The following is a 12,059-nucleotide window of genomic DNA, read 5'->3' on the forward strand; positions in this document are numbered from 1 at the left end:
TATGCACACATGCTGTAGAGTACTCGTCGGAACGACGGCGGGGAGCGAACGTAGCGGAGTTTATTGAAGTATCGCTAATCCCTCGGGATGATCCGGCAGAGTAACGTGGCAGCTGCGTCCTAGCATGCCTTAAAGTACAAACTGACGGACATAGGACGCCCATGATTTACTCGACCGAGTCTTGAACCCACAATCTGTAAAGCTTAGCGAGTCTGCATTTTCTGTCCTAGACTACAACTTCCTCTAGTTTCGCAAAGCTCGCGATATTAAAACCCATTCATTTTCTTAAGTTTTACCTAACCTCCGCCCTCCCCCTCCCCCTCCCCCACCCCCTTTCGTATCTCCGTTCACTTCGTCAACTTCCCGTGCAAGCTAAACCACGAGCTTTGAGCACGTACCTTCGATTGATCTTCGCACCGAGGGAACACGAGATGCGATCTACATTATTCCTCAACGAGCTCTTAGCCAAGTTTGATCATCGGCCCACTTGATCTATCGTCGCAAACGCAAGCATCCTTTGCGATAATTTTTCTCTCCTCTTCTTTTTTTTTCATCCTCTTTCTCTTCTTCTTCTTCTTCTTCTTCTTCTTCTTCTTCTTCTTCTTTGTTCGTTCATCGACACCAGATTGAATTTCACCGGAGTCAACGGTGCAAAGGGGCAGACACTCCCGATCTCTCCCGATTCCGTTGGGGGAAAAAAAAATTTATTCGTGAACCTGGGTAAATCTCCCCTTAGACCGTTTTCTTCTTTCGGAGTGAAATCCCACGGTGGCTTAGTAGGTAGGGTAGTTCTCGTTACGCCCGTTGATGCCACGGTTTCCACGGTTTTACGTGTTGTCCTGCCGTGTTCGTAAAGCGACTCACGTATTCCGGTGATGACGTCACGCGTGAAGAGAGCAAAATATAAAGCCGCGCCAGGACCAGTACCAAACTCTAACCAGATGTATTCGTTTGAGCGAGGTGGAAAGGAGAGAGGAGAAAACAGAGGCAGGTGTTGTATGAAAATGCACAGTTACAGAATTCTGCAAGAATCCTGGAATGTCATAAAATAGTTTTCGCACGCGTCGCCATCGTGTAAACCAAAAGGAAAGAACCTCGTGCGCGCTCGTTACTGGAATAACACTTTGCTCTTTGAACGCGCGTGCATCGAGGGAAACACGTTTGAAATGGGATATCCGCAGAAATGCAAAACGAAATGGACAAAGAGAGAAGAAAGGAAGAAGTAGAAAAAAAAAAAAAAAAGGACAGCCACGAATGCGAATTTAAGCACAAACTTGCAGAGCAAAACTGTCGAATCTGCGAGATGTATACTTATTAAAATTGCACGTGGAGATAACCGAGAGATAACAGGTAATTCTTTGTTGAGGAAGTTTGAACTATAGATGAGACCCGTGCGTAGTCACCTCCCCGCGGTGGGTCTTGGAAATTGGTATTATTCCCCGAAAATTATTATTTAGAGGTTAATACCAAGCTAAGAACTACGTGCTAGATTTAAGAAACTTCCAACGCGTACTTTAAGTTTGCTAGAAGCCTGAAGAATGCTTAACGAAACATAATTGATAAAGCAAGCGCGGTAGATTTTATTCTTCGGAGAATCATCTTTGCAAAACAATGCAAGTTTTCGCGACTAAAATTATCGATCGTGACAAAGAAAATACGCTACGTGTATTAAAAATGTACGAAATGGAATTGATGAAACGACGCGAAATACGACGAGAAAAATCAGAGTACAAAAATTTGCTAAAAAAAATCTCGAAATCCGACGACACAAGAAGTGCAATTAGGTCCACACTATATCTTGTCTATGGCATTATGCAGAATACCATCGATTTTGAGGATCACTTTAATCTCCTCAATTCTGTACTATCGACCCGAGAAGACACTGATTAATCGAATGGACGCTTATTGAAGGACTATCGCTAAGCTTGGCAATGTCGACAGAGTATTCATAGGTCTTACTGTTCGTCGAGCAAACTAAATTGATTAATCCATCGACGCGTTTAAAGAACGTTCGACATTTTATTCCACGATCCGGAAGTAACAGCCGGAATAGTCTGAAACTAGAAAACCGCGAAAGAAGGCAGAACAACGCACGATTAAAATTCGCGTAAAGGTGACTGAATATTCGTTAGGAAACAATTACTCGATTTACTCTCGCACTCGGGTGAATTGTTTCACGCGGCCGAAAAGATGTTACGTGTTGGCACTAGCTTCGCGTGAGTCGGTCAGAGGCCGCGTATGACCATTAGCATTCCTAAAATGTGACAGCAAGTTGTTATTAGTAAGCCATAACGTTAGCATAAAACGTCCGTTGGGATCGGTGGCCAATGGCAACCAAAGCGGAGACCCCCCTCACGGCTGTGGTCACATCGAGTTGGCTGCACAGAAGAGGTCGAATGCTATAACGTTATCACGGCTAAATCTGGGCAGGGCAACGACACGCGGTTAAATTATTAGAGCCTCGTTTAATTGGCCGTACACCCGACGGCTTGCGGTTTAGTCGTACACGAAACACCTGGTACTTTGGTTTGTTGTCAAATATCTTCCTACCTTGGAAGGTTACACAGCAAATAAATTTAACGAGGAATATTTCCCCGGAGCATTGAAGTAAGCCTCTCAAAATAAACGATAATTACATCGCCGTGGAAGCAAATTACTCAGCTTTCGCGTACAACGAGTGCGAGAAGAGCAAATTAATCGATAAACCATTCATTCCGACAACGATCCGATAACAGAAGCGACTGCGCAAAGTAGAAACGGTCGGCTGGTAAAAACGTGGAAACGAAAGTCTCGCGTAATTTGCACGCATACTCTTACACACGCGCGAAAATCGATCGTCGGGCCGCGAACCCAACAGCAAAGCACTGACTGTAAACGTAATTCCTCCCTCTAATAAAGAAATTGTCTCTGTTTAATGTGCCGCTTGTCTTGCGTAACTCGCGAGAGACGCTAATTAATCGTCCGGCAAAGTCTACGGGAATAAATGACGCGGCCTGGCCTGGCCTGGCCTGGCCTGGCCTGGCCTGGCGAATGCTGCTTTGCTCGAAACGCGACTGAAAGAAGAACTTCTCGTCCGAGAAGTCGAACTTGCCAAAGTCGAAAGTTACAGGCGATACAGCGCGCGAGCGCGTATCAATTTCGTTGCGTTCCTGCTACTCCAAGGCAGTATGATTATAATTAATTAAAGTAATTAACGTGATACGGTTCACGGCGAACAAGAGGATCAATTTTCTCGGTGATATTTACACCGTGCGAAACGTTGTGCTCGTTTTACTCGCTGCCGTTTAAGCGAATTACCTTCGAAATCTACGTGGAACAGAAAACTACGAATTACGTCGAATCGGCTCGATTCGTGGAGAATCAACCGTCGAGATTGGAAACATCCGCGATTCGCCAACTCGTTCTCTCTCTCTCGCTTTCCTCGCTCGATCTTTTCCCACTTGTCGCACGTGCCACGGGCACGGGCGTAAAGAGCTTAATCCGTTTCATTGCTCGTAGAAAAGTGGGGAAAGAAGCAAGGGAAAAGCGGCGCACGTCTCGCGTGACATCGGTTGCCGTTTATTAAGCGTTATTAAGCGGGGAAACGAGAAAAGAGCTCGACAGCGATGGATCTTTATTTTATACGCGCCTCGCGAATACACACCGCTCCGGATTATCTCGGCGTACAGCTGACTGACGTGAAATTCGAAAGAAGAGCCTTTAATCCTTCCCTCATCTCTAACGGCCGCCGCGCTACCCGACTATGAATTTAGCACATCTTCCGAGCTTTTGCCGAGCTGCTTTGCGATTAGTCGCCGATCAACGCTTCCGAACGTTATCCCCGTTTCTCTTTTTTATTTGCTTCATTTCCTCTTTCCACCTAACATTATTAATATTTGAAAGAAATCCCCGGGGAAGCAATTCTTGCGAAACGGAGCTACGCCACAAAATGTGAAACTTTTGCGTTGACCTTGCATTTCTTGCTGTGTGTTTGAATTGAATACATGGACAGAACAAAAAAATAGGAGCCTTGGAAAAGTTTTATCGCTACTTTTCGCAATGGTTTTAATGTCTCGCCGCAGACCTCTCGACTGATCGTTGATGAACGAATAAATAATATTTTGACTCACGATGGTAAGAGCGACAGTTGCGCGATAGTTGGCAAATTTTCGGCGTTAGGATAAAATTGATCGTGACGTGCACGGCGCAGCGGTCGTGGCGAGGAAAATATTTCTAGAATGCAATGATATAGGGAAAATGTTCGAGAAGAAAAGAAGGAAAAGGACGTGAGAGCCAAAAGTGGAGCAAACAACTCAACACCATCTTTAATGTAGGACACCTCGTGAGCTAAGTCTGTAGTAGGTTTCCGTGATACTCCTAAGAACGGTGAAAGGAAGAAACCTCTCCGAAGAATTCCGTTCTTTCGAGCCAGAGTAAAGAGCACAAAGTATGTACTTCCTCTCGGGATAAAGGTATCCCTAACGGGTGGTTTTATTATTATCGAACGAAACAAGCACGCACGACATCTTGTACCACGAGGATTCGAAGGGTTCGTACTGGCATAATTACACCCGGAACAAAAACAGAAGATAGCCAACGTGTCTCGATCAAAGTGTTTTAAAAAGGAAGAAACACCTCGTACGGAAACGGGTCGTTGAAATTTCTTTTTGAAACTATCTCTCGTATCGCGAATGTATAGAATACCTGAACAAAGGAAATGCTACAGTGGATCGGAGATAATTGCGACATTTTTCTCTTCGCGGGGAAACGAACATAATGAATTTTCAGAACGACACGTATTTACCATTGTAAATAACGGGAAATAAGACGACAGCAGAAGGTTTCCCCTCTCCGTGGAAGACCCCGGGGCTTTAAGGTTTAATGAAAAGAGTTGCGTACGGTTGATCCGTCTCGTAAGTCGCGGGGAATGGCTCTTTAAATCTTATCCGGGTTCGAATGTACGATTATCGGGAACAAGAAGGGTACACGGAATGGGAGGAATTGGATAAAACGTCGTTAATCGTTGAACAAAGCTGGCATTGTCGCGCTAATCAGCAATGGCCACCCTGATCGAAAATAAATTGTCGTGAAAGAGTATACGCCGCGCCGGCGTGTTTCCAGCCGGGCACGAACGCCACTTTTCTTTATTGCACTTTCATACGTGTACTGGGTACCGTTTCCAGGGGTGTGCTCTGAAATTTACCAGCCCGCCTTTTACCCGTCTGGAATACATACGTCTCCATGATCATAAATAAGTATATACGTGAACACCTGTTCGTGTGTGTGTGAGTATGAACTTGCGCGCGCGCGCGCGCGCGTGTGTCTCGATGATACTCGAAACGACACGAACAGCCGATTATCGACGATTATCAATCGATCGAGCAACGTTTGAGGAAAATCACTCGCAAGAGAGAGAAATACTTCGACTTGCACGTTATTTCGCACGGTAGAAATTGCTTTTATTGCGTCCAGACTAAAGACAGAACGGCGATATTATTCGGAACAAGGGGAAGAATCGACTTGGAGGGAATAGGGTATAAGGGGATGAAATCCATTGGTCGTGGCTCCTCTGACTAAATCACATCAACTTCGCACCCGTACGTGTTTCACCACCCTCCGCGTACGTGCCACTACATTCAAGCGCTATCAATTTGGCGCGCGGTAAGTAAATTCCGGTCAGTCTGACCAAACTTCGTTTCTGATGTAACTACACGCGGCAACATAATCATTCCACGTTGTTGTGTTACCGACAACAACGACGCGAACGTAATACTTTCGCAGAGAATGTTCTTCTCTCTCTTCCCCCCCCCCCCTCTCTCTCTCTCTCGCTCTCTTGTCGTCGAGGTGCACAAAGCAGAGCTGTTTAACCGATTTAAGGGTGGAAACCATCGAGTCAGTGGTCGGTCTGTGCCCCGATTGTAGTCCTTATCACTAGCAATAACAGGACGCACTCTCGCGTGCCAATGATTGCATGGTTCCTAGGCGTTCTACCGTGAGCACTGCCGTTGCACTAATACTATTATGGAACCAGGTCCTTGGATCACCATGAACGTACCTTGCCTTCTGTACCCTCCAGGAATACAGAGTAGGTTACGTACACGGTGTCAGTTGCATGTCCTAATCAGAGCTAATGTCTATTGTTCACTCGGTGGACACTGCTGGCAACGTACGGGGTAATCGATCACGTTCAAAGACTCAAAATCATCGAAAATTTGATTCGAGTTCAGTCGATACTTTACGTCGTACCTCACGAAACGCGGCGTAACACGTTCGAACATCTTACGGCAGGTATTAGCGGCTAAACGTTATTAAATTCGTGTTTTCAGCGCGCGGGCGATTTTCAGACCATAGTAAAATACAATGCGAGGGAAATACAACGCGTGATATGTTAGTAGCCATTAGTAGCGCAGTACGTGTAGTTTGCCTTGTATCGCGAATATTAGTGTGCAACGTTTCACGTAAACTGGATATATTTCGCACGCTAGAATATGATAGAGCACGTATGCCGCGCATTGCTTTTGTTCGTGATTTTCGCACGGCGTTTCCCCTGGCGCGGAATATCTCGAAAAATATTACGTTAAAACAACCTGATCACCCATGCTTTTATTATATCGATATTATTATCGATATATTCTTCCTCCTTGATTGTAAATTCCCAGATATCCGATGTCCAATAAAATCTTGAAAAATTTCTGATTATTTCAATCCGATTATATTCCTTTCTACGGGGGGCATACGTACATCTAGCACGAATATACATTGCCGATGCATCGATGTCAATACTTTTAGTGATCGTCAAACGGAGTAGAACATTCGTGACTTAACATCACATTGTCAAGCGAATAACGGAGTTTTAAGTGACGTTAATAAAATCAGGTGTCAATCGATTTTCTGGATAATGCGTTCTATTTTGTAAATGCTTCTCCATCGACACTTCGTGTCGAAGATATCAACGAGATATCACTGCGATCGTTGCAGGTAAAGAATGGACAACAAAAAGAAGTAATCGAAAAGATAAATAATGAAAAAGAAAGTGATATTCAGTCAAACTAAACACGGTGTCGTCTAGGAACGCGCTACGGTGTCGAAAATCTTGACAAATGAACAAAGTTATGAGGAATAATTTCTCTTGTCGCCCGGAAATCGTTCATTCTTGAAAGGGTTCTTTAATTAATTAGCACACGAATCAATATAAAAAAAAAAAAAAAGAAGGTCACGATAGATGGCGGAGGAAAACGTAACGAGAGTAAAACAAGAAATATCAGAGATATTTCCGGGCAGGTCTCTTGAAAGAAAGAAAGATGAGAGGCAAAAGCGGGTGAAAACGATGGAGCTAAAAAAGGTAAGAGTGGGATTACTTGGCAAACCAAGAGACCCGAAGCCAGTACTGAAGCATCAGCCTCGGGCCCTAGTTACACGATGGCTCGGTTCAGGTTCTACCGCAATTCGCGAGTATATAGTGCTTCGAATCTCCTGGTTTTCCTAAAAGATCTACCAGCATAAACCAGCTGTCTTTATTGCCTAGCCCAATTCTCCTACCCGAAGTTTCCACCGTCTACACGTGTCTATTTGGTCATTACGATTCATAATTAAATGCATACATCCGCCACTAAGGATCACTAACGCCACTTCTGTGTGTGCATATATTAATCTAGAAGGGATTCATTGTTAAATACTGTGAAAACAAACGGTATATATATCTGTGCAATCGTTCGAACATCAAAAATACATTTTATATGTTCGGCAGAGAAAGAAAGGGAAAAGAAAAATTGAAATAAATCGTGGCAGGAAGAAACATACCATCGCATGTTGCCACTATTCGTGTCCATTTTATTTATCGCCTGTTAACCCGCCGTGACTGTGGCCGACGTAATCGCAGAGTCATTAAAGTCATTAAATCACTACCACCTATACGATCCTATTTCCACACTCTCGCCGATCTTCGATTTATTCTATACACGTTTTCCTTCGTGCTTTTACCACCCTCCATTGTTACTCACATAGTGAACTTTATCGCGAATAACACTCATTCTGTCTCTCTCTCTCTCTCTCTCTCTCTCTCTCTCTCTCTTTTTTTTGGCAAAGCCGAACGTGACATAAAAAGGCGTCATTCTCATAATATTGACTTTAATAATTTAACCTTAATTTGAAAGTTTTTCGTTTAACTTTCTCGTTGCACGATGGATTTAATGCTTTTTCACGAAGAAAAGAAAGAAAGAAAGAATGAATGAAGGAAAACACAGTGTATTAAGCGAAACAGAATACAACGTGATTCATTATGAAATATCAAATATTATTATACAAGAAAAAAAACGACAGACTAAAGACTATAAAACGTACTTCGAGGAAGCTAGAAGTGTAGCTTAGGTTAGTGAATGTCGAGCAGACTCGAGTCTAATGAACGAATGGGGTCTCTGCAAAAAAGGAAAAGATAATAAAAAAGCTTACCGGTCGCTTGTGTGCGGTCAGTTACTTTCCATTCTTTGCTGTTCTTATTTTATTCTACTCTGCCGGTGCAACGTTACTACATCACAGTTGAATTCCAACAACAAAAAGAACGTAAACTTTTAATGATAAAACAAGAGCTATTCTATTAATAACATTTACAAAATTTCCAATAAATGCTTTTCGTTTAAGTAAAAACGGGGTATTGATTTTATCCATATAACGGTATATAATTTAACGTAATTTTCTCAAACGGTGCATAACTGAACACAAATTTTTTTCAAATTTTTTACATGATCGATGAAATTTATATGATTTATATAATTTTCATACAAAAACCAGTATGAAAATAGAACAAACCGATAAAACCGATATCCTCAATTCAAGTAACATGAAAAGAATATAAAATGAGATGAAATGATATGAATGCGAATAAAAAGAAATATAACTTTATAATGGGTAATTTCGCTCGAAATTTATAAAATCATTCAAACGAAATATCGAATAATTAAAAATAATATGCAAGGATGTATGTTCAAAAGTATGCTGTATAAATCAATATGATTCATGTTCGAGATACAACGTTTAGTTTTTGTTCCTGATTTTCCATCTTACCCTCTTCTTAACCACATGAAAGCAAGTGTACCAACCCTTCAGTCGGTGTATCAGAAACCGTGCCTGCGTCAACTTTATTGAAACTATATATACACGTAAAAATTATAATTGATCATCCAGCTTATGAGTTTTTTTTAGTATTATTTATTCAAAATTAAATAAACTCTTAAATTTATTTTGTATGTTTTTTAGCATTCGATAGTTCAACGTTTTAAAATCATAATACTTGTAGTACAATTTTTATTTGTTTTTACGAGTTAAAATTTAATAAATTTCTTCCTTTTTATATTCATATTATATAATTTCCTTTTGGAAGCAAATTTGCAGTTGATAAAGAAGCATTTGAACTGCACCTACGGTCGGTAATGCAATTTCTAGAAATGCGCCGGTAACAAGAGTAGAGAGTCGTCGGTATAGACTTACCTTCGTTTCTTGGAATTTTATGGTAATAAAACGGAAAGGTTTATAGACAATCGTTAAAAAACGAAAAGATATATTTTGGTTTCATATTTTTGCATATTTCTAAACATACTGGAATATACTGTGACTGTTTGAGCTTTAACAGACTTAAAAGAAATAAAAAAGAATGTACTTTATCTCAAATAATTACATCCCTTACATTCCTTTCGTAAAATATTGTTTTCTTTAAATATATTACTTATATTAGATTAATAAACAATATCATTGAAATGCTGCCTTATTATAGTAAGATGAAGCAATTGTCTGTAAGCTCAAAACAACTGTGTATTCGATCAAGTTAAAAGAAATCACTCAGCTCGAGAACGAAGGGGTCACGATTTACAGATATATCGGAAGGAATACTCACTAATACTTATTAGTACTAATTAAAAATTAAACGAGTATAAAACTGAATTGAAACAAGTGAAAAAACAAATAATTTCAATATGATATGTTATCACTCTAACGTGATAAAAATAATAAACAAACTGTCCTTTTAATTATGTACAAATTAAAGGCAGAAAAAAATTAAGAACGTATGATTAATACAATAAAATAAAAATTAACAAATAAATAATACATCAGTTTCTGTAAAATCTCGATTAACAATACGAAAATAACAATAAGTTATCAACTGATATTAATTACACGTTCTATGATAAAGAGAAAATGAATTTATTTCATATCAAACAAACAACTTTTAATTATCGAGATTTTACATTGTTATATTAATTGAATAAAAATTTAATGAGAAAAATTGTCACATTATTCAGCAACAACACATACAGAAATGTAGAACAAACACATAACAGTGATTAATGAGCTTTACGAAGGGAATAAACCATTGATGTTTTATCATACAATTAAAACATTTTATATTGAGAATAAAATCTATCAATAATGCCAATGATTTATAATACTTATTTGACATAAGTAAATCTATAAATTTAATAATACTTAAATCTATAATATTTCATTTGCAAATTAATTCTTATTCATTGCTCATTAATTCTTATTCAATGTTTTCATTTGTAGAAATATATATCTAACTGATTTATCAAATATTCAACAGAAATGTTGTACGATACATATGAAATTTGAATGTGTTCCTTTTTAACAAGTTGAAAAATTCATGTTTCATAGAAGTATATGTTGCTGAATACATACGTAATAAATAAATAAAAAAAAAAAATAAACTAATCATACTTGCAATAAACATTTGAATGTTTCCCCTCTAGGATCGCACTGTTGATACGCACCTGTTTATTTTCTCAATACTGGTTCTATTTCTCCTTATTCTGAAAATGAATTAAAAAAAGGTTAGTTTAATATGAAGAATTGCATAAGTATTAAGAAATGCATTAATTGAGAAAATTAAAAAAATTGTACATCTAAAGGAATTAACTGCAGTTTTACTGTTCTTTTTCTGTTTGTAACACAAATTTTTAAAAAGATAGATACGTATAAGAATATAAAAGAAAAGATTTAGATTTGCAATTCAAATCTATAACCATCAAAAGAAACTGAATGTAATGTGAAACAATAAAATTAACATAAAGTGAAAATCTGTAGAATATAAACTCTATTTACTAATATTATAATGTTAGTTAAATGTAACGTAATTATTAATGTATTTAGTATTAAATATGATTTAGGAACATTACAAAATCGATACTTTTCTTTCGGAGGAAACGAAGAAAAACAGAAAATTACGTAGATACAAAGTATCATTTTTCAATGATAAATAAGAAATATGATATGCTACGGAGAACACTCACGAGAAAAGTTAAGAAGAATGACAACGTAAAAATAAACGACAAACACTGCGACGATACAAATGGAAGCATTGTAAGATACAAGAGGTTATATGTTCTGACGCGCTTAACTGTCACGCGATGCATGCTTGCTTATACACCTTTCATACGATTTGTACTGATGTATCTGAACTGCAATCATATATAGTAAAGTATTACATTTCAATAACGATTCACTGTGATAATTTGACCCAGATGTAAACAAAATGATTATCCCTGTTGTTTAGAGGGCGACCATGGAAAGGTAGAACAAACGATTATGTACAGAATAGCAAAACACTCACCACTGCTTTCGTATAAACGTCGACCAATTCGATATCAACTAATTTCCACCCTCACATTGTAAACTGACATGCACTGTACCTATTTACTACACACTGACTTACAAAATATGTGTAAAACATATAAAAAAGGCAATAATTAGGAAACTGACAAGAAAGTCGCCATAGCGCTTCAGTACTGGGCGGCCATATTGCTTTGCTTCCCTCTACCTGACATTTCGCGGGATTTTATGAAACTGTTTAATCGTTCATTCACGTAATACAAAATACCTACATAGTCAAATACATATTTTTTTCTACTCAATTCCTATCTATTATTGAAAAGAGTAGCTGTAAAAAGAAAAGTTATTGAAACGAGAAATTACAAATATTATATAACTTACAATTTTATATAAGATTTAATAATCAAAATGTAATTGTTATATCAAGCTAAAATTATTCACAAATGAAATTGAATCTGATTTTT

The 12,059-nt window shown here is 38.8% G+C and overlaps 1 protein-coding gene across 1 annotated transcript in view; it reads right to left on the reverse strand.

The window, feature by feature from the left end:
• The window catches only part of LOC122538803 (tyrosine-protein phosphatase Lar-like), a 153,160-nt gene extending 141,384 nt beyond the window's left edge, over positions 1-11,776 (reverse strand). Inside the window, exons 1-2 of the mRNA XM_043673183.1 lie at positions 11,597-11,776; positions 10,758-10,796 (exon numbers count right to left, since the gene is read on the reverse strand). The gene's annotated coding sequence lies outside the window, so the exon portion shown is untranslated. The remainder of the gene's footprint in view (positions 1-10,757; positions 10,797-11,596) is intronic.
• Between the last annotated feature and the right edge of the window lie 283 nt (positions 11,777-12,059).

This window comes from Frieseomelitta varia, unplaced genomic scaffold, assembly GCF_011392965.1.
Source record: "Frieseomelitta varia isolate USP_RPSP 00005682 unplaced genomic scaffold, Fvar_1.2 scaffold_178, whole genome shotgun sequence".
Taxonomy (NCBI): Eukaryota; Metazoa; Arthropoda; class Insecta; order Hymenoptera; family Apidae; genus Frieseomelitta; species Frieseomelitta varia.